Below are 21,199 nucleotides of genomic sequence, written 5' to 3' on the forward strand. Positions count from 1 at the left end.
AAAGATCTTTGATGACTGACAGATTGCATCCAATCCAGCTGCATGAGCATGGAAGTGGCATTTTTTTCTGCAAAACACCCAGACCCTTCACACAATGTACACCACAAAGGACAAGTCTCTTGCAGAGATTTACAGCTTCTTTGTATACAGCAGGTGCTCTTAAAAAAAAAAAAAAAAAAAGACTAATTCTAAAATATCCCTGGGCTCTTATTGATACATGATCTTGATTAACAACATGCCAGTTGCTAAAACCATATTCTTATCTCTACAAAGTATACCAGTGGTAGGATAATGTAGTATCAAACTTCATTCACATCTTGTTCCATTGTAATGAAGACAGAAATATCTTCTCTACAATCTAGGCAGAGAGCAGAAGAGATAAAACCAGGTATTATTACTCAGAGGTGATACCAGCTGCTGGAATGACTGTGCTTTTTACTTAAATTTCCTGACAATGCAAAAAAAAAAGAAAAATTGAGCAGCCAGGAACAGAAGGCAGTGAACATCAAGTTCAGCATTTCTAGAACGAAAAATATGTAGTTGAAATAATCTGATGGAATTTCTGCTCAGAAAAATCCACCTCCTGTAAAATGACCTGATGGACAGATGCACAGAGCAACCAGTATTGAAGTGAACCAGTTTTGTAAACAGCTGCACCTTCAACCAACAGGTAACAGGGCAAGTTTCTCAGAAACTGAAAACTGCATGAGAATTAAATTAAGGCCCACAGACCAAAAAAGCCAACAGACACCAGACCTAAACTTCAAGGTGGAGCCTGTGGTCAACATTACTTTTGCTTGCATGATGTTCAGTTATTTTTCCCACTCTTTAGTCCTTTAGTTTGCATACCCCTGCACTTCAGTGCTGAAAATGTGACTACAAAAATATGACAACATGAAAAAAAGAAAAAACAAACCAAAAAAGACCCCAAATAAGATTTCATACAATTTCTAGTAAAATGTTGACATTCAAAGTCCAAAGAGACTTTAGCTAGGAGCCACTGAACTCTTGAGTGTTTATCAAAAATCTAAACCTGCTCAACTCACACAGTGAATATAAGAATCACAAAATCACAGAGCAGCTGGAATTGGAAGGGACCTGTGAAGATCATCCAGTCCAGCTCTCCTGCCAAGGTCCTGGAGCAGGTGATGCAGGAACATGTCCAGATAGGCCTGAAATGTCTCCAGAGAGGGAGACTGCACACCCTCCCTGGGAGCTGATCCAGTGCTCTGCCACCCTCCGTGGAAAAAACTTCTCTCTTATGTGGAGGTGGAACTTCTTGTGTTTTGGTTTATGGCCATTGCTTCTCTTCCTGTCACTGGGCACCACTGAAAAGAGCCTGGCACCATCTGCCTAGCACTCACCTTGGAGATATTTACATGCATTAATGAGATCCCCTCTCACTTTTCTCATCCTTAGACTGAACATATACCACAATCTCTCCTCTTCAGAGATGCTTCAGACCTCCTACACTTGCCCTGGCTGAACCTCATTTGTTTTCTCTCTGGTCCATTCTGCAGCCTGTCAAGGTCCCACTGAATGGCATCTCAACCTTCAGGTGCATCAGCCACTCCCCCAGTTCTGTATACACCACAATCTTGTTGAGGGTCTGTTCTATCCTTTTGCTCAGGGCACTGATACACAGGCTGAACAAGGCTGGAGCCAGTATTGGATACTGAGGAATTCCACTGACTACAGGCCTCCAATGGATTCTTCTCCAACCCACATTTCCAACGTTTACCTACGATGACGTGATAGGAGACAGTGTCAAAAACCTTGCTGAAGTCAAGGCAGAAAATATCCACTGCTTTTCCCTGGCTGTCCCATCCTGCCATGCTATCATAAAAGGCATAAGACTGGTCAAGCATAATTTTCCCTTCAGAAATCCATTCTGACTCTTCCTGAGGACCTGCTTTACTTCTACCTGCTGACAATAACCCCTGGAACGATGTGTTCTGTCACCACTCCAGTGATGGAGGTGAGGCTGACTGGTTGCAAGTTTTCCAGATCCTTTGTCTCACACTTTTAGAAAATGGGACTAACACTCCCACTAACACTTTCCTCCAGTCATCAGGCACCTCTCCCACTCTCTACGATTTTTCAGAGAAGATGATGGGAGAGCAGCTTAGCAACAACACCTGCTTGCTCCCTCAGCACCCATGGGTGTGTCCCATCAGGGCTCATGCACTTGTGGGCATTTAGTCTGCTTGGCTGAGATCTAACACTACCCTCTACAACCCTTCTCCAGCCTTCCTCTCTTACCTCCATGGCCTGGGACTCCTCCAAGCTGACCACTTGTATCAAGACTTAATGTGAAAATGAAGAGTTATCAGATTTTTCAAATGTGGGCAAAAGACAGTATTTTGATCTTGATAATTTAAAGGTATTTAGTTAAGCAGGTGCAAACCTCAATGCAGACACTTTGATTTCTATGGAAATATCTTAGATCAGGTTAGTTTGAAACTGCTCCCCAGATCTAAGCTGGACTGCAAACAACCACTGCTAAAAGGTTTGCACATGGTAGCACTTTGGTTTAAAACCCCTTCCCAGGTCCCACAACCACAGCTGTTTGTGTAAACAGGGCCTACTGTGACACTGTGCACATAAAGGAGAAAGAGTGGCAACTGAGGCTGGCAGGAAACAATTCAAGGAAGAATTAGTACTTTTCATGCAGGGCTATAACACAATAATAAAAGGAGTTATAGCCCAGCTCTATCTATCCTTTCAATGTCCGATTCAAGTCACAATGAGAACACAAGAACTATAAGCCTTTGTCGGGCTGACATTTGCATAACATTGCCAAGAGTTCCTGTGAGTCAAGCCCCTGCTCAGGGCCCAGTTTCATGGCTATTTGCCTGTGCTGATTGCCATGATGCTGGCTGTCAAGAAGGCAATTCCAAGAGGCCCCATGAACATTCTATTTGTGGGTTGAAATTTGGAAGGGCATTTTCAATAGAGTATGTGATTTTACTGCTCAGGTATCCGTGTGACACTGATGTCACACAGCAACACAAGGATGGATTCCAGCCCTGGCTCTCAGATAGCAGCCCTTACACCAAGGCTCTTCTGTTCCTCATTAAGGATCACATACTCAGATGGTGAAAAAAGGATGTTCCATTTCGAAAATCTGAGGATTCATGAAGTTCATTAAACTCTCACTCACAGATCTCTAGCATTCTCAGGAACTGGGGCATTTAACCAACAAAATCAGAGTAATCACACATGGCTGATCAACTCTGGACATTTATCTAGAACCTGAATGTACCAAAGGCTAGGTCTCAGCAGCCCTCCCTTCTGCAAACTAGAGAAACGATGGCATGATCAGGCAAACTCCAGGATGCCCAAGAGCCTCCCGAGTTGTTCTGTTAAATGAAGATGCTCTCTTCAGTATCACCCACTAAGATGAAATACGAGGAGCTGAAAGCCTCCCTCACAAAGAGAAATCGGCTCAGTTACAAAATGTCACATCATAAGCTGTCATTGACCCAGAAGCATCAATTTTACATTGCACTAAGTACAATGAGGCAGTCACTGAGGCTGAGGTAAGTCTCCCATCACAAACAATATTCCTAGCAATATTTCGGCACACAGCAGACCTTCCTTGATGGCTTCCATTTCTCTCCAATTCTGAAGTCTTACCAACAAAAATGCTCTTATAACTTCAGTACCCATAAAGAAGCCACAGGAAATCTGACTATCAAATGCAAGCAAAACTACCAGTGCTGGGAGCACTTAAAAGAAGAAGTGTGCATGCTATTAAAATTTTTTATAAATAAAATTAGTAACTGATTGGCACAGCTGTCTCTAGAAAAATCAAGTGTTAAGAACCATTCTGATAATCAAACCAAGACATGCAAATCAGTCCAGGGATTTTTAATGGTAATGTAGTTCAGATGACAGAGCATTAGTCAAAAGCTCACAAATCTTTTAATTATTGCAGCACAGTGAATGCAAAAGAATATTGAAACCAAGATAAAATGTTACAGGCAAACAATACAAGAATGCAGAACAGGAATGATTACAGTCTTTGTGTTCCTAAGGAAACTATCTACCTCTCACTCCCTCCTTTCCATTAATATTTCCCAGAAAAATGTCAGCTCCAAGTTCTTCCCAAAGCACTCCGCAACTGAACCTTGGAAACAAGCCTGGAAAGTTGAATCCAGTTCTGATGTGAGGGGTGTCCTTCCCTGGAGGTTTCAGATTTGGCTGTACACAAGAAATTCCAGTGCACTGTCAGGATATTGCACCTACAGGGGAGTACTGGTGACACTGTCAGCTCCTCACGGTGGGCAAGAAGCAAAGCCCCTTTGGCAAGAGTGACCATGCAGCAGCGAGAGGCTCCAGGCTTTCCCTGAGCACAGCGAGAGGCTCCAGGCTTTCCCCCAGCACAGCGAGAGGCTCCAGGCTTTCCCCCAGCACAGCGAGAGGCTCCAGGCTTTCTCTGAGCACAGCGAGAGGCTCCAGGCTTTCCCTGAGCACAGCGAGAGGCTCCAGGCTTTCCCTGAGTGAGGCACTGTCCTGCAGCCCGAGCAGGGCTCGCCTCCCACACTCTGCTGCCCTAGTTACTGCACAGCGCAGGACTTCTGTGCATCAATTATCTGTAGCAGTAACTGACTCTGCAGAACAGAAACACTAGGATTTAAAAACAGATACCAAACCACATTGCAAAAGCCTGAAGAGCTGTAATTCCTGGACAGTCCTGACCAGGATCTGTTTCCACAATGAGCAAAAGGAATGCTGGTTAATCCTTCATGTTAGGATCCACTCCTCTCATAATTGGAGCTAGCCAGTTAGTCCTGATTTGGGATGAAAGAACCTTCTGAAACATCTGAAGTTATCATGTAAGAGCATTGATCTGAATTTCAACCAGCTCTGCACCCAGACAGCTTCCCAGCAATGCACTGGAATAGGTCTGAGAGCAGCTCAGAGAGACACAGATTTCCACAGAGGGAGGATTCTCAGTTTTATCCATTCATCTTGAACATAAATGAGATCTGACTTAGGCACAACTCTACTTATTCTTCTGCCTACTAGAGAAGACAATTTTTAGGGAAAACCAATTAAATATATACATATATACATACATATATATGCATGTATATGTATATGAATAAATATATATGTATATATGTTTATGCAGCAGCCTTTAGGGTAAATGCATCCAAAGCTATATATTGTAACTGCACTTAAAAACAAATTGGAATTGATTTATAGTTATAATACGGGATTAAGAGCTTTGCTTTGTACTGATGTGACTAATGACCAAGGTTCTTGTAATAAGCAAATGCAGCTGCCCTTGACAATGGAAAAGTCTCTGGGGAGGAGATGAGGATTGCATAAAGAAGTTAACAAGGAGTGGAGGACACAATGTTTTGTAGAGGATCTGCATGAAAGCACATACAGTCTCTCATCTCTCAGTAAATGCTATAGAGAGCTTTCATAATTAAAAACATTTTCAGACCACATGTTTCACAAGAAGATAAATTTTTTAGTAAGTGTGGAAACTAGTACAAACTTTTCCATTACATAGTTTTTTACTTTAGAAGTGCCTTCATTTGACAATAATAAGATTGCTTAGTGTATGCAGATATTCATTATGCACTCCAGAAATGAAGACTATTTTCAAGTTGTAAACCTTGCTTCCATGACAACAAAAATATTGAAAGTCAGCCTTAACTGACTGTTGCTTTACTTCACTCTGTCCTCCACTTCCTCCAGTGCAACACATGCAGCAGTGCTGAGGGCTGAACAGGGAAGTGCATGGTATGGAAACCACTCCTTTCCCTCTTCTGCCCACCCAAGAGAACAGCTCTGGAACCACAGCTCTAATTTAGGGTTAGCTTCTCGGGACACTCCAGCATCACTGCTCCTCCGTTTATACCACAGTCTGTGACATGGCATTAAATACATGCCAGCTGGTCTGCAGAGCTGAGCCACCCACAGCCAGCCATGGCCTCAGCCACTGGGCACCGTGGCATCTGTGGGACAAGAGGAGAGGAGGCCAAGATGCAGCTCTGAAGGGCAGTGCTGCCCCAGCGCAGCACAACCTGCTCCACCCCCCACGGAGTGATGGAGAAGCCTCAGCAGGAAATCTGCAATGCCAATGAAGTGATGAGTATCTACAGGGACATTTGGATCTATCAGCCAAGTGACATCAGCCAGAGATCTAGACTGCTAGACACTAATTTAGAGATAGCTGCTTCCCTGCATGCAGTTTGGCCAACCTGTGAATAATTTCAAACACCGAGCTCTGCAGGGCATCCTATCACTTACCTGATAGGTGTGGGGCCCTGGATTTCAGACCTGTTTTTCATTTGAATTGAGTTCCTAGTGTGGGAAATCACAGACAGACTCCCCCAACCAGAGACACAAAGCAATTATCGAGAAATAATTTTTAACCCTTCAGGATGAGACTAATTTACTGCAGTAATTAGTCACACAAAACAGGAGGGAAAGGAAAACAATTCTAAATCTGTTGTGCTAACAGAAAGCCTCCAGCTGGCCAGTAGCTGGGACAGCACCTGAAGGGATTGCCGGCAAAAGCCTTGCGCTTTTTGATGCTCTAAATTAGACAGATTCAACCTGATGGATAGGTAGGCTATCTTCTTTCTGTGTCTGGAAACACAGGATTTCCTTTCCAAAGCCAAGGAGTAGCATGCAAGAATCCACCACTTCCTAATGCTGTGTATGACAAAGTGAGAGTGTTGCCAGTCCAATTCTCACTGGTTCAATTCTCCATTGTTGCCTCCTCCTAACACCTCAGGGAGCTTCACTGCTGTTCCAGCCATGGCAAGCACGCATCTAATCTGCTCAAGGAAACACTCCAAGTCAGTACTGTAACACAGCCCATTTGGTTACACACCAAATTTTGCCTCATCTAGCTCCTTCTGAAGGAGTTATTTGCAGTCTTCTGGGGAACCCCATCAGATCCAATTAAAGGAATACAGAAAAACAGCAAAAAATTAGCTTTTATTCAGAAGTGAAGAAGCCCCAATAGGTGAAAAAATATTTTTTCTGCACAGAAAAGTGATCCACACTACAGTTTAATTCTCTTCAAGAACTACAGAACACATCAAGTGCAGGCTCCTCTTTTCTTACAGTAACCACAAGCCCAGATCACTTTTCCAGTAACTCACAGCTCTCTGCTAAAGATCACAGATGAGAAGGGTCTGCCCTTGTCTGTCTCTCTCCTGGCTACCCAGCTGCAAAGAACATGTTTTAGTAATCTCTAACAACAACATAGAGCAATCAAAACACGTGCAGCACAGCAACACCCAGGAAATCAAAGCTACCTACAAGAGCAGCCTGTGGGCCACAACATGATTTAGAATTCAAAACACCTTTTCTGATTCTGCCTCCAGAAACATGACTGATGCAGAAATTATTCTAACAAGATACATGAACACATGAGAAAGGAATAAGGGAGGTGTAAGGAAGCTCCAGAAATAGTGTGGGCAGCATTAGTTTGTCAGACTTCACTTGACCCAGTCATTACTGCAAACAGCAAGACATTTAAATATAGGGGACACATCAATGATCCAGGCCAGGTCTATTTGCACAGGCCAGTGTTTTCACTACAGTAAATATTTAGCAGCCACACTGTCTTGCATGCAGAAGGTGGCTGTGGATAAGAAGCCTAAGTGACTACAAGAGAAAGCAGCACACCTGGGAATGTCACTAAAAGGTCAGAGCCAGTCTGTTTAACACAACAGTCTCCTCAGTATTCCTGGCTGTTAGATAAAATCTTTTGGTCCCTGACTGAACTCAGATGCCCTACTCCATTCATAGACAGGACTAAGGATGAAATAATATTTAATTGAATAGCTGACAAAGCTTCTTCAGGAAGACTACCAAGACAAAATGATCTTTATTTCCCACTAAAACAGTTGCTGTTGAGACTATGGTACTTCATGTATTACTATATATATTAGTAAAGACGATACATTTAAAAATACTGAAATAATGAAATAACACCACATAAAGAGACACGACCCATCTAGGATATCTTTAGACCAGGATATAATTGTGCATATCACCTTCAGATTTCCTATAGCTGCCCTGACAATAAGTGCCAAAATACCCCGGTGATCTCAGGCTGTAATCAGGGCTACTTCTTCAAACTTTAGATAGATAAATTCTGTGAGTAGCAGTGCTTCACTTCCAAACTCTGGGGTCTTGCTAAGTATTTTTATTATTTATCATTATCTTTGCAGGCAGTGGTTTAAACCTTTTAAATGCTGCACTGAACAACTACAAAAGGTCTTTAAGATACAAGGAATATAGGAGGACTTAAAAACACCTCAGCATTATTGCTGAGCTCTCTTTGGTTGGTGTCCAGTACAAGTAACCGGTGAGAAGAAAACACAATCTCCGCGCAGAGCCGCTCTGCTGAGGTCTCATCTGGGAGAATGCACCACCAGGCAGAACCCTCTCCTGGAGATCTGCCCTCGTTTTCTTCCTGTGAACTTGTATAAAATTGTCTCCACTTGACTGCATCTGAATAATGTACAACAGATGAGCAACAGTGGCTGCCAAGGGAGCTCCAGCCAGGGGCAGCTCAGTGAGCCCATTGCTGTGCCCCAGCCTCCACTCTGAGGGAATCGCAACAACACACGCTCAGGCAAGAAAGAGTCACACTGTTAAAAAATGCATGTGCCACAAGAACAAAGAACACCTGACAGTTCACTTAGGATGGAAACAAAATTCCCAAATCACCTTATGCTTGCAATTTTCCCAACTAAAACCCAGGCAACTCCAAAACCTATACCAGACACTACAAAGTAAATAAATTGTTTTTCTGACTCTTGTAACCCACTCTACTACCCTTGGTTATTTCATCCTTAGAGAAAACTCTGTTTGGTGACAAACTTATTGAAATACTTACTTTTTTTTTTTTTTAAATAGGATTCAAGTGTTAATAGGAAAGAGGGGTTTACACTTTAGAAAATTAAATCCATCAAAAGGGGAACATAAGATTAATTACTTTTACACTTGAGCTGTCAAGACTGCCCAGTCAATCCAGAGCAGCCCCGCATTCTTCAGGCAGAGGGACAGGTGTACATATCTAACTCACAATAGCCTGAACTTGTATCAATATTCAAAGTACTGCTAGTCAGAGCAATCACTGAAGGGGGTCTCCTTTCTAGACAGAACCAGTTTGAGGTGTTTCCATTTGAATAGTTTACCCCACACCCCACCACCTCCCTTCAGTGAGGTTGGTAGGTGCAGGTATGCAAAAGGACGAAACCTTCAGGAGAAAATGGAGGAGTGCCAGCAGCCATGAAACACAAAGAACACGGCAGGCAGAACACGCACCACAAGCTGCATTGGTGAGCTCCACACAAAGCTCATCACGTCACTCCTTCCACCTCTGAGTGAGGAGGCAGCTGTGTCCCTTGCTCAGTGTTCCACAGACAGAGAGCAATTCCCCTGTAACACTGCCCCTCCTTCTCAGCCACCTGACTCCCAGTGCTGGATCTCTCCTTGCATCCTAAGACTGTGCTTCAGTCTCTGAGAGAAATGATTCCTCCTGAAAAGCATGGACCAGCATCACCTGTCTGCACTGAATCCAAGGGACAGGTCAACCAGTTTACAGCAGAGGAAAATCTCTTTCCATTACATCCCTTCACACAAATCAACTGTGAGAGCTTGTCCCAGCCTCTACCAAGATGTTGGCTGACATTACTCAGTTTTCCTTGCCCTCTTTTCTTGCTTCTCCATGCACACGAGTGTTTAAAATGCTGGTCCTGCTACCAAGGGCATTGTAGCTGCTGCATCTGTTTGTAATCTGTATTACATTACTCAAGAGTCCTGCAAACACACAGTGTAAGTTGTTACTGTGATACTACTTCTTTACATTGAGTCCTTATTACAGAGAAAAGAAGAAATATTACTGAAACCAAGAAAATAATTTGTCTCCTTATTTTGAAATTACAGTGAAACCTGAATAAGAGTGAGAAGGGGCATGTATTTACACTGAGGCAAGAGTTCATGTGAAGCTAGGGACAGACAGAGTTTTTCTAAAGTGTAACTCCTTTGCAGTGCATCATTGTGGTTGTGGGGGCAGCACACAAGGACTGCAACACAAGAGATCTTTGACAGATGTCAATTCCAGCAGCTAATACACAATCAGTCTTGCTAAGAACAGAAAGTTTATTTCCTCTACCTGACTTTGAGTCCCACTTGAAGCTGTCCTCCCATGAATCTGCTGTCCATTTCCACCCACCTCTGCTCAAGCAAAGAATCACAGGTTATGTGCTGGCTGGCTGGTCACAGTGACAGGACCAGAAATGCCACTGGAAGCTGAGTGTTTCCAGAAACAGCCAAATACATGCCTACCACAGGGCAATGGGTCCTTCCAGAGATTTGGGGTTGGCAGCAAAGAGCACTCATGCAGCAGCTGAAAGGCCCCATGAGACAGAATGTTCGTGCCAGCAAAGTAAAATGCAGCCCCGGAGGTTTTGATTAAATAGTGCAGATGACAATGCAGAATAAATTTAATCTGCATTGCTTAGTTCACAGTTTTTCCATATGCTAGAAAACAGAGAGGAAAAAAATAAAAATTATAAACAGGCACCTCTTCCCTTAGACTGCAATCTTTCACAAAGGTCAAATTACCAAATTAGCCAGAAGTACTGAAAGCTGGAAATGATGGGAGAGAGGAACTACTGTGAGTAAAACTCACAGCAATGCTTTCCCTAACCACAAACAAAACTTTGGGTGACAAAAGCAATCTCAGTTTGGGGAGATGCTTTATTTCACATTCCATCCAAGTCTGACAATGTTGACTACAAGCAGCAGGCATAAATTGATAGCATGCATTTAGGACAGATCCCGTTCTGTGATTGCAAATCCAGCTCTTCTGCAAATTTGGAAAGTTCCAGAAAACTTTTAGGGGATTCCTCCAATCCAAGAAAATGTGATAACATACTTAAGGTTGCATGTCACTCCCTGACTTCCAACCACGTCACAATTTGTGATCAAAGCAGTTGCTTATATTGGTATCAGCAAAAGGTGACATTTTCAGTGGGTTTCCCAGCCATGACTGGCCATACCTTGCAGTGTGAGGGAGAGTATCATGCAGAGAGCAAGGTGTCCTAGGCACAGAACCCCAAATCCACACAAAGCTGGGCCCCCCATACACCTGTACAGATCTGTCTGACAGTGGGTGGTGCAGCACAGTATCTGGTGCCAGCAAACTTGACTGTAAGAAGTCATAAATGCAGAAACTACCCTTGCATTGCAGAGACAATTTGCAGACAAGTGCCACGAGGCAGCCAAATGCCTCCTTCACAACAATGCCTAATCCACACAGCACAGTGGCCACACTGAACTACAAGCTTCACATCAGCATTCCATATCTCTGCTCTGCCAAATTCTAACAGGAAAACCTGCTTGTTGTCCCTTCCACAGCAGCACCAGCATCTCAAATCCTACCACGTACATGTGAAAGAAAGAAAATAACTTTCCAAATAATCGGATACAACCTTGGAAAGTAGTTAAAAGAAACTAGCAGAATGTTACAACAGTATCAGTCAGAGAGGGTATCAAAATAACTATCCCGTTCAAGGGCTTCCATCAGCCTGGTTTCGTGTGCTCAGGCAAACTGCTACTGGAGTTGAAATGCTACAAAGCACTCAGAATGACCTACTTTCATTCTCCACGGACTAAGACACGCTGTAGTCCCTACTAATAATATACACCCTTCAATTTAAATCACATACTACAATCTGAGCATTGCTTCAGTCCTCAGAGTAATAAAACCCCCAAAAATCTAGTTCACAGAACCATCTTTAATATGAGTATTTCAGATGCTTGCGACAGACTCATGAGATGAGGCTTGATCCTAAAGAATGTGTTCCTTTTCTGTAGACTCCTTACTGAAGTTAAATCTCCTTTACTTTAGGCAGTTTGACAGATTATGGCACAAGAACGCCCATTCTGTTCTCGCAGGTTATGAATTTTGTAGATCTGATATTGTTAAATTCAACAAAGCATCCTTTGTGTCCCACTAAGGTCTTCACAAACATTAAGAAAATCTATTTCCATTCCATTACTCAAAAGACATATGGCAAGGGAATAAATGTGACAGCTTTATCCCAACTTGTCAAATCACGGTTTGCTCCTGGTTCCCAAGAACCTCACACCCCCACCCCCAACTTCCAGACAAAAGAAGTCCAAAATGCTTTCAAAGCTCTAGATAATGATTTGATTATACTAGTTTACCTTCTGACCAGAAGCAAGAAGTACATGGACTCACAGGAATAAGTGGGGATTACCTCTCACCAGTACTGGTTGCTAGAAATGTGTGTGAATTGCCATTAGGAGAGTAGGAAAGCTTTTATTCTGTCTTATTCCCCTCCACACACACACAAAAAAAATTAATTAAAAAAAAAATATATAAAAACCATAAAAACATAATCTGGCCAGCCCACAAGGTAACAGTCCTGACTCCTTTTGGGTGTCTTCATACTGTGAATTAATCCAGGAAAAACTGATCAGGCATGTGTAATTTTCCAAAGCAAAACAGGAACCAGTTGAGGTTATCTAGGCAAAAGATCAAGAGAAATTCAAGCAGCAGACAATGTACTTCCAAGCCAAACAACAATCAAGGTTCACAGAGCCTCTCTGAGAGCTTGGCCTGGGGAATAAACCCCTTGCTTGGTAGAAAGAGGCCTGTCGACTCAGCACCATGAAATTGAATAAAACCTCTCTTTGTGGCAGCAACCAGGGGAGAAGCACAAAGGCTCTCTGCCACCGCAGTGCTGCTGAATGACAGAGGCCTCCAGCACCTCCAGCACTCCTCCCACCCACAGCAGAATCCCAGGAAACTGAGTGCTTATTCATGACTTGAGCTCTGTCCATTTTCTGAGTTTCCCTCTACATCCTCCAATGCCGACTATTTAACAATATCTTCTTTTAGCTCGTCTTTTGTTTGCCACTTCCGCATTTAATTGCAAGTTCATGGGTATAAAGTGGCCTGAACAGCTGAACTCAGTCATCCTGATTTGAAGGTTCCCTTTCCTCATAAAAGGAGAAACAGTTCTTTCTCTGTCTTTCTGTCTGTCTTCATTTCCCTTTCCTTGGCCACTTCTCCCCTTCCCCCTCCAACCAGGCAATTTTTCTCTTTCCTGTTCCCTTTCCCATCCTGTATTTGTTTCTGTCCCTCTCTAAATCAAACTGATACTTCTCAGAGATGTTGATGTGTGCAGGGAAGAGAAGGCAAAGCTCTCAAACAGTGGTGCCTGTCCTCAGAACAGCCCCCAGGCTTCTGCAGCCGTCCCCAGCGTGCGTCACAGCACAGCTCCCGTGCCCCTTGCGCGGAACGCTGGGCAGACAGCTCCTGTGATACCACTGATAACAAAACCCCTGTGAAGGCAGCAGATCCTCTGTCTTGTGCAGCAAGTTTCAAGGGAAAATCTGTACATTGAAGCTGTAACTTCTGCATCAGTTAACTGGGAGGAAGCAGCAGCACAGATAAACAGTGTACTTGAATTCCCCATTACAAAATGAATTCTGACTGCACTGATGTCATCTGTTCTCACTCACTGGGCAAAAGTAGTTTATTAACACTGTAATGTGTAAAAAAAAAAAAAAAAAAAAGAAAGGAAATAAACACAGCAACTAGGTGTCAGCTTGAAAGGACCAACAGTCCATGTTGACCTGTTTTTTGACAATTACCATGCTGAAAAGGGGGAAATCTGGTGCTAAAACCAAGAGCCATAGTAAAACCACTATTGTCACATGAAACTTGAGACACAAACCCCCAGAGTTAATTATTTAATTGGGCCATATGATAAGCAAAATTTCACCTCCTTCTGCACTCTTGCCTCTTTCCACACTCCCCAGACACATACAATACCATGATTTTAGGCAAAAATGAAAACTAGTGGGAAGCAGAAGTGTAGAAACTAGCTATGACTTCGCTGCTAATAAGAACAAAAAATATTAAAGCTATGGTTTTGTTTCATTTTATTCCAGTTAGTTAAAAAGCAGTGCAGAAGGGAGGAGGCCTTCTCAACAAGGGTTAGTGCAATAGTGAGTGTTCTGCTGTGAGAAAACAGAGTGGTTTATACTTTGAATACGGCTAATTGAGGCAATATTGACATGGAATTTAAAACCTCTCCCTGATTTCAGGAATCCATGCAATTTAAAACAAACCTTGTCACGGTTTGCTTAGCAGTACAACGCACGAGACACAAAGGACAAGTGCTCATCCCAAATAACCACCTCAGCCCTGTGCTGACCTGAAGACACCTGAGGCAGTAGAGCTGTCCTGCGGCAGAGCTGCAGAGCAGCAGGCAGCAGCAGGGTACAGCAGCAGGCAGGATGATCTGCTCCCTGTGCATGCACACATTCACCTCTCCGCACTGCGAGCGCTCCTGACGTGCAGGCGACTCCTCACATTTCCACAAGGGCAGGGACAACAGCAAACTCCTCCAAGGAACAAACTTCAAAACTGCTCGCATCATTTAGTTGTGAAAAGAGTGACTTTTTAACAGCTTGTTACTGCTGGGATGGTGGCTCTTGGTAAGACAGATGAGGCAGTTCTAACTTCTCCCAGTCCTATATACCAATTTTATCAAATACTCACAAATGGTTTCTGGGGTCACAACGTCCAGAGGCTTCTCTTATTAATAAGCTGTCTGAAGATACATGGTTTGGAAGGTAATGGAAACAACTGTCAAAAACTGCAACACCAAAGCAAAGCAAGAGAACAACTATCCTGCAGCAGAGAACTCCAGCCTCTTTCACCAAGCACCTAACACTGCTCAAGTTTTATATCCACTGAAGCAGAGAAGCCAAATTGCCTCAACAATCCTGCACACCAAAGTATGTATCTGTTTAGTAGCTTTCAACAGTAGTTATAGGTTGCCTCAAAGAGGCTTTGGGCCACTGTCCTACATGTTCTGGGCAGAATGGCACTAACACACAAAAGCAGATTTTGCCAAATTCTGTTGGCCCCGAATTTGTGGAAGGTGATGGTCAAATATTTCTGGGTGGTAAGTCTTTTTGACACTGCAACCATGGTGATTTCAAAGCTCAAGACAAAAGCTATTTGCATGATATTTTTCCACCCTCACTAGTTACTCAGTCTCCTCAAAGCCAGCTACTAATGGATTTAAATGTATGAACAAACCATGTCCCTTGGACATGTAGAGTTTGGGCATTCTGCAGAAAATGACAATGCCACCCATGCTCCTCCTTGCTAATCTGTCAGCATGATTTCCACCTAGAAGAAAAAGAAGCTGAATGTGTTAAAATTGTTGATTATGGAACAACAAATGAACTGTATGGCAAAGGATATTGAGCAGAAGCCTATCAACCATGAGAGTTTAGCAGCCTTTAAAATCAGAAGGGTGTCTGTGGGAGTGGGGGTTGGGACAGAGGTATTTTAATTATTTGCCTTTTGAATTCTGAAACTTTCAGTGCTCATTCACTGATTCCACAAGCTGGTCTCAATTTGACTGAAGCACAGACTTTAGCACACTCCATCACACACTGTGGAGTTCTTTATTCAGAGATAAAACTTCATAAAACTGAAACTGCCAGAGACCTCCTTATGCATTTAGTGACAATTTACATGCTTAAGAAAAAATGCTAAGGCACCCTAAAATGCCAAAGAATCATTGTTTGGCGGTTTTAAGAAGCAAGGAATGTAGGCACATAAAGAGATAACAGATGAGAGAAAAGAAAAAGAGGCAATACAAATTGCATGAGACTAAGTCCCAAGAGGAACCAAGAAGGACTGTGCAAGCTGCAAGGGGGTAGCTGGGACCCAGCCAGGCAGTACAGGCACTGAGAAACCCAAATCCCTAGTATAGCCAGAGCTACTGTCAAATGTCTCTTGATATAAAGCTAGTAATTACCACTGATCTGACCGTTAATTGCCATTTACTACAGATCATAAAATAGTATTTTTTTTATTAAGCTCAAAGAGCACTAAGTCTTTTGGAAACAATTATGACAATATAGCACATAAGTCTTAAGCAGATTTTAGGAATTACCTGTGCTGCTGTGGCAAACAAAAGGACCCAGTTCCACTTACTCATGGCATTTAATGAAGCACAACTTTGATACAGCAAAAATAACCCAGGAATCCTGAAAGGAGATCTCCCAAAAACAGACAATCAGACATATGCTCAGGCAGATCATATCTTGCAAACAGATTTCAGAAGCAGACTTTGAAAAACAGCACCATCTGGATGAAATTTGCAATTCTATCCATAAATAAGAAGGGACAGCTTATGGCACCACTGCCAGCATATTTATAAAGTGTGGGAATACCCGGCTGTGAGGCAAGAGTGCTAGGGGAAATAGTGTCTACAGGAGCGAAAAATGCAGCTGAACCACTAGGGAAGTGGAGTGAGAAAGCCACTTCTCAGCAAAAGAAGACTATCCAGGACAAAGATGGGTGGAAATGAGCCAGTTGGATGCCAAGAATTTAGAAAAAGGTGAAGCCAGAAAGATTCTGATGCTAAATTGTAAATTATGAACAAAAATTCTTCTGACTGCACAGCAAACTTCCTTTCTACTACAGTGCTCCAAGCAGTAGAGCAGAGCCAGGCATGGAGGGGAAGGTGACAGTGTCTGGTTTCCCCAAGAGAACCCAGAAAGTGAATTTTAATGTACAAGTGAAAACGGTCCAGTGATTTGCATCTTTGAGAATCCAGGCAGACAAAGCACACTTATTCTTTTGGCCCAAGAGACTAGCCAGAAATGTGGGGGAATTACATGCTGTCCCAGTTAAAAGGAGAAAATTCTCTTAAACATGATAGGTCATTTTGCTTCAAAGAACAGAGGATATTATTATTCTGACAGTCACATCACAAATTTGTATTGTCATCTATTGCCACAGAATCTTCACGTCACTGTATTTTCAGGACATATTTGGTACCAGAAGTAAAACACATTACCTGGTAAAAAAGGATGGCTTAGGCAGTAATTCTACATTATTAACCTCTCCCAAATGTGAAACGCCCACCCAGTATCACAGGATGTCTGTCATGGTGTCTTTCCTACCACTGGAAACAGCCTCATGAAACCGGATTTCACATTTTTACTTTAGAGAAATGCACAGTTCCAAAATTACCTTTTTTTTTTTTTTTTTTTTTTTTTGAGAAAGAGTCCACACTTTTAATGTTTGTTTAGGGATTTGCTCTATTTTTAAATATACCTGGCTTTTGGAGAAGTCAGGGTAAATTGTTTGGATTGACTTACAAAAATAAGTCACATTTACTTCGCTAAGAACTGGAATGATTTAGGAACTTCAACACCCTTTTCTTGGTTACCCCTCTGCTGCTGGAAGCTACAGCCCCTGCTCTCAGCCAGTTCACATGAGGTGTTCTTCTCCTCAGCATCGCCTCAGCCTGCTCAGTTCGAGGTACCAAAGAAACACATCAAACTAAACTTCCTAACTTTTCACTCCAATATCTCAAAGAGCCCTCAAAAATTTCAATGAGATCAAAAGGATAAGGGTTGTGAATACATAAAATCAGGTAACAGGAAATAATCAGCCATGGGAGCTGCCTAAGAGCTCTTGGGCGGCTGCGATGCCCAGCGTGTCTGAAGGAGCACAGCCAGGCTGCCCACGCCGGCTGGCCCAGCACCCACACAGGACACCCTTGGGGCAAACCCAGCCAGGGAAATATGGACTGGCTCCTTGCTTCTGGACACAAACACTCAGGGTACAAACAGGACAGGATATGAAGTAGCATGTCAGACAAACGGCCTTTCGGTTGCTTTTGAAGGGAACTGTAAACCTCATCTCCTGAAGTCTACTCATTGGATTTTTCAGCCTTTTTCTTCTCTTTTCAAAAATTGTCTCTTGTAATTTGCTTCCAGGGGCTTGCTTGCTGTGCCTACTCTTGGCTCTGCTATGAGCACAACTGTTCTCCAGCACAGCAAGCTACACCCTGGAATCAAGAGAAATGCTTTCTTGTTGCTCCCTTAAACCTGGCCCTCGGAACAGTCATCGTATTCTGCTTGAACTATTTGTCTCTGAAGAACTGATGGCCTCAAATTGCTTCACTCATTTATAGTTTACTCTCTTTCCTCTTAGAATTTAAAGCAGCAGTGAATGAGCTGGTGTTCCCACCACTGAAGCAAATCTATACCTCTCTGACATTTTATTTAATGGAAGATTCGCATATTATGAAAAAATATCAGATTTTTCTTGGTTCATTTTGATGTTTTGTTGAAGAAACAGCCACTGCAACTGTAGAATTCAAAACCTGGAAAGCAGATACAAGCTGCTAAGGAGGAGCAGCTTCATCTAATATTTAGCAGCACACTCTATGCAAGAATACACAACTCACTTCAGGTTCTGCCAAGACTTCCAGGTCATGCATGCTTTAGTAGTTGTTCCACATATCAATAGTTTATGCATTTGGAGTTATCACTGCTATGTAAACTCATTGAGACTCCACTCAAATGAGTAATAGGCAAGAACTCACTACAAAAGAAACAAGAACCCCATAATCCGCAACAGCCTAGAAGGTACCTCCCATTAATAAACAGGCAAAGTGTATACATGCACATAATACAGATATGTGTGAGCATGTGTGTCTTTGTGTGTGTGGGTTGGGAGGTACTATTCTGGCATAAGTTTTAGAAACTAAAAACTGAAACACATAGAAAGCAGGAAACTGCTCCAAACTAACAGCAATTTATTGCCAAACAAGATTTTTAGGTAGGACTGTGCAAGTATTCTAGCCATGCCCCATTGCTTCTCTTCCTGGGCATTAGCAGGGTGCAGACCCTTCTGCCCAGAGCATGCAGCCCCCAGGCCCTGGGCAGGTGGAGATTTGCACACAGCTCCTCTTATTGCACAGGTACACACCTAAGAGAATCTCATTCCGAATTTCAGGGATGTTGCAGAAGTATTAGCACTCCTGCATTTGTAATACCACCTGCAAAATTAAGTTTTTACATATAGGCACAGACTATAAAATCAACTGAATCTGAAACACATGAGACATTATTTTTCTAATCTGTTCTCTTGTGATCCTCTTTATGTCTTGGGTATATAATTCCCTCGTAAGCCAAATGACTGATAAACTTTATATGAAGGGAAAAGAAAACACACTTTATTTCTCAGCAACTCATAACCTTCTGTTTATCACCTTGAAAGTTAAAATAGAGTCACCTTGAAAACTGTTACTTTATACTAAAATTGCTATTAAGGCAGCTCCAATTAAAGCTGGCAAATGAAGAGTAAGGGCAGAGGAATCCTCAAAAAAGTGGTTCTTTGCAAATAACACCAAAAATAACAAAAAAACTTGCTGCATAGATCTGAAGATCAAATTAACAACTTTTCAGGATTCTCCCTTAATCCTTAATTAGGAGACCTTTGTACAATTGCTTTTGTCAAGTTCTGGACCCATGGAAACTTTCCCAGTTGACTTTATAGGTAAAACACTGGGATCTCTTTTCTTATACTAACATTCCCCTGTCCATACCATACTGTCCTCAAGAAGAGACAGAACGTGGAAAAATGGCATGTCATGGTTCCTCTCCATCCCTCTCCTGAAATACATTTTTCCTGAAAACAACTGGAACTTCTTCAATGGGTATAAAATATTGGTATGTGCAACATGCACACCTCACACACACCTCAGTGCTGATCAAAGAGAGATGTGGAGAGAGAACTTCCTACAGCATGTCACCATGTCTGAACTTCACTCTCGAAACCAATCTGAAATTGAGGTAAATCTTCTCTCTTCCTTCTCCCTCACTTCTGCAAACATAGTAACTGCACCAACACAGATAAGGTGTGACAGAAAAACTGCCTCATCAGGCACCCAGTGCCCTTTTCAGACGTGCTCCTAAGGAGATCTACATATAATGAAGCACCAAACCTTTTCCTTCCAGGTACTCCAAAGCAGATCACCTTTTTGGAGAGGCATCCAGAATTCTGACAGTATCACAGAGCCTCACATGAAGTATGTGCAGGAAATCATGCCGAGTGTCTGGGATTGCGTTTCCTACCCAAAAACTTCTAAAGGCAGGAGAGTTGCCCCAGAAAAACAGACAAGTTTGGCAACTGAATATCATAGTACCCAGACACTCAACAGTCAGGGACGTTTCTATCTAGCTCCTGACACTGCCTGATGTTTAGGCTGCTGGGAAAGAGAGACTTTTTCTTTAAGAAAAGATTTGTATAATGATGAGTGAAGACAGAGTTTATTAACTTAGCCAGATTCCACTAAAATGCACATTACAGCGGACAGGTAATACACCTCTAAATGAGAAGCTTCGCAATGAAAAAATTCTGAGATTTTTGTCACTGGTGCCACAGCTGGTGTATCATTAAACAAAAAAAGAACACTTGAGCCCAAATTACTCCCCATATACAAAAACAACCCACACAGGACATTTGCTTTCACTTTGTTCCAAAGTCTCAACCTTTCTACCCAATTCCACCAGCTCAGTTGAAACTTGCTTACACAGCAAATACAACAAAATAACATATGCCTACAAAACAGAAGCAGACTAAGACAGTAGGTTTCTCTTCCTCCTTTGAAATTGCTGCTCAAATATAATCTGTATTTAACATTTCTTGATTCTAAAAATCAAGGTAAGTGCCTAATCTTCATACACTCCAGCTGCACCTCCCATCAACTGTTAATTAATGTGTATTTGGGCTAAGGACTGTGACTCTGATTTGCAAATTGATTTAAACAAGACAACTGAAACAATTTTTGTCCTCTATTCTGTTCCTTCCCCTCCTGAAGGTTAGATACCTGTTTCTGACAAGACTGCCCAGAATGTGCATCTGTTGCTAAAACACCACCCCTCTACAACTCAACATTTAAGCATTTAAACAAATCTCTGTAGCCTTTAATCTGCATTTATACAGAAAGCTGCAGTAGCTGAGGAAACAAACCCAGACACCCATTCACACTGTGGGACTTCACCTCCGAGCAGTGGGGCCAGGCAAACAGGCATGGCAATAACTGGAGTGGTCACCTCACTTTAACACACTAGCAAATACAAATCAAAGCTCTAAGCAGTGAGTAAGAGTGAAATTGGTGGGAATATCTTCTGGTTTGGTCTACTGCACTCTAAGATAATTAGATGAAATATGGATTCCAGGATAATGGTATGTCACATACACTGACATTTCCAATTGTTTGCAATGGCCAATACTGAAATTATGATCTCAAATTACGCACAATCTTAATGTTGTGCTGTGTTC

At 42.4% G+C, this 21,199-nt stretch overlaps 1 protein-coding gene across 1 annotated transcript in view; it reads right to left on the reverse strand.

Annotated features, from left to right (window-relative positions):
* PREX1 (phosphatidylinositol-3,4,5-trisphosphate dependent Rac exchange factor 1) overlaps positions 1 to 21,199 on the reverse strand; it is a 115,896-nt gene that overhangs the window by 78,888 nt on the left and 15,809 nt on the right. The window lies entirely within an intron of this gene.

Source organism: Catharus ustulatus, chromosome 17, assembly GCF_009819885.2.
Source record: "Catharus ustulatus isolate bCatUst1 chromosome 17, bCatUst1.pri.v2, whole genome shotgun sequence".
NCBI lineage: Eukaryota > Metazoa > Chordata > Aves > Passeriformes > Turdidae > Catharus > Catharus ustulatus.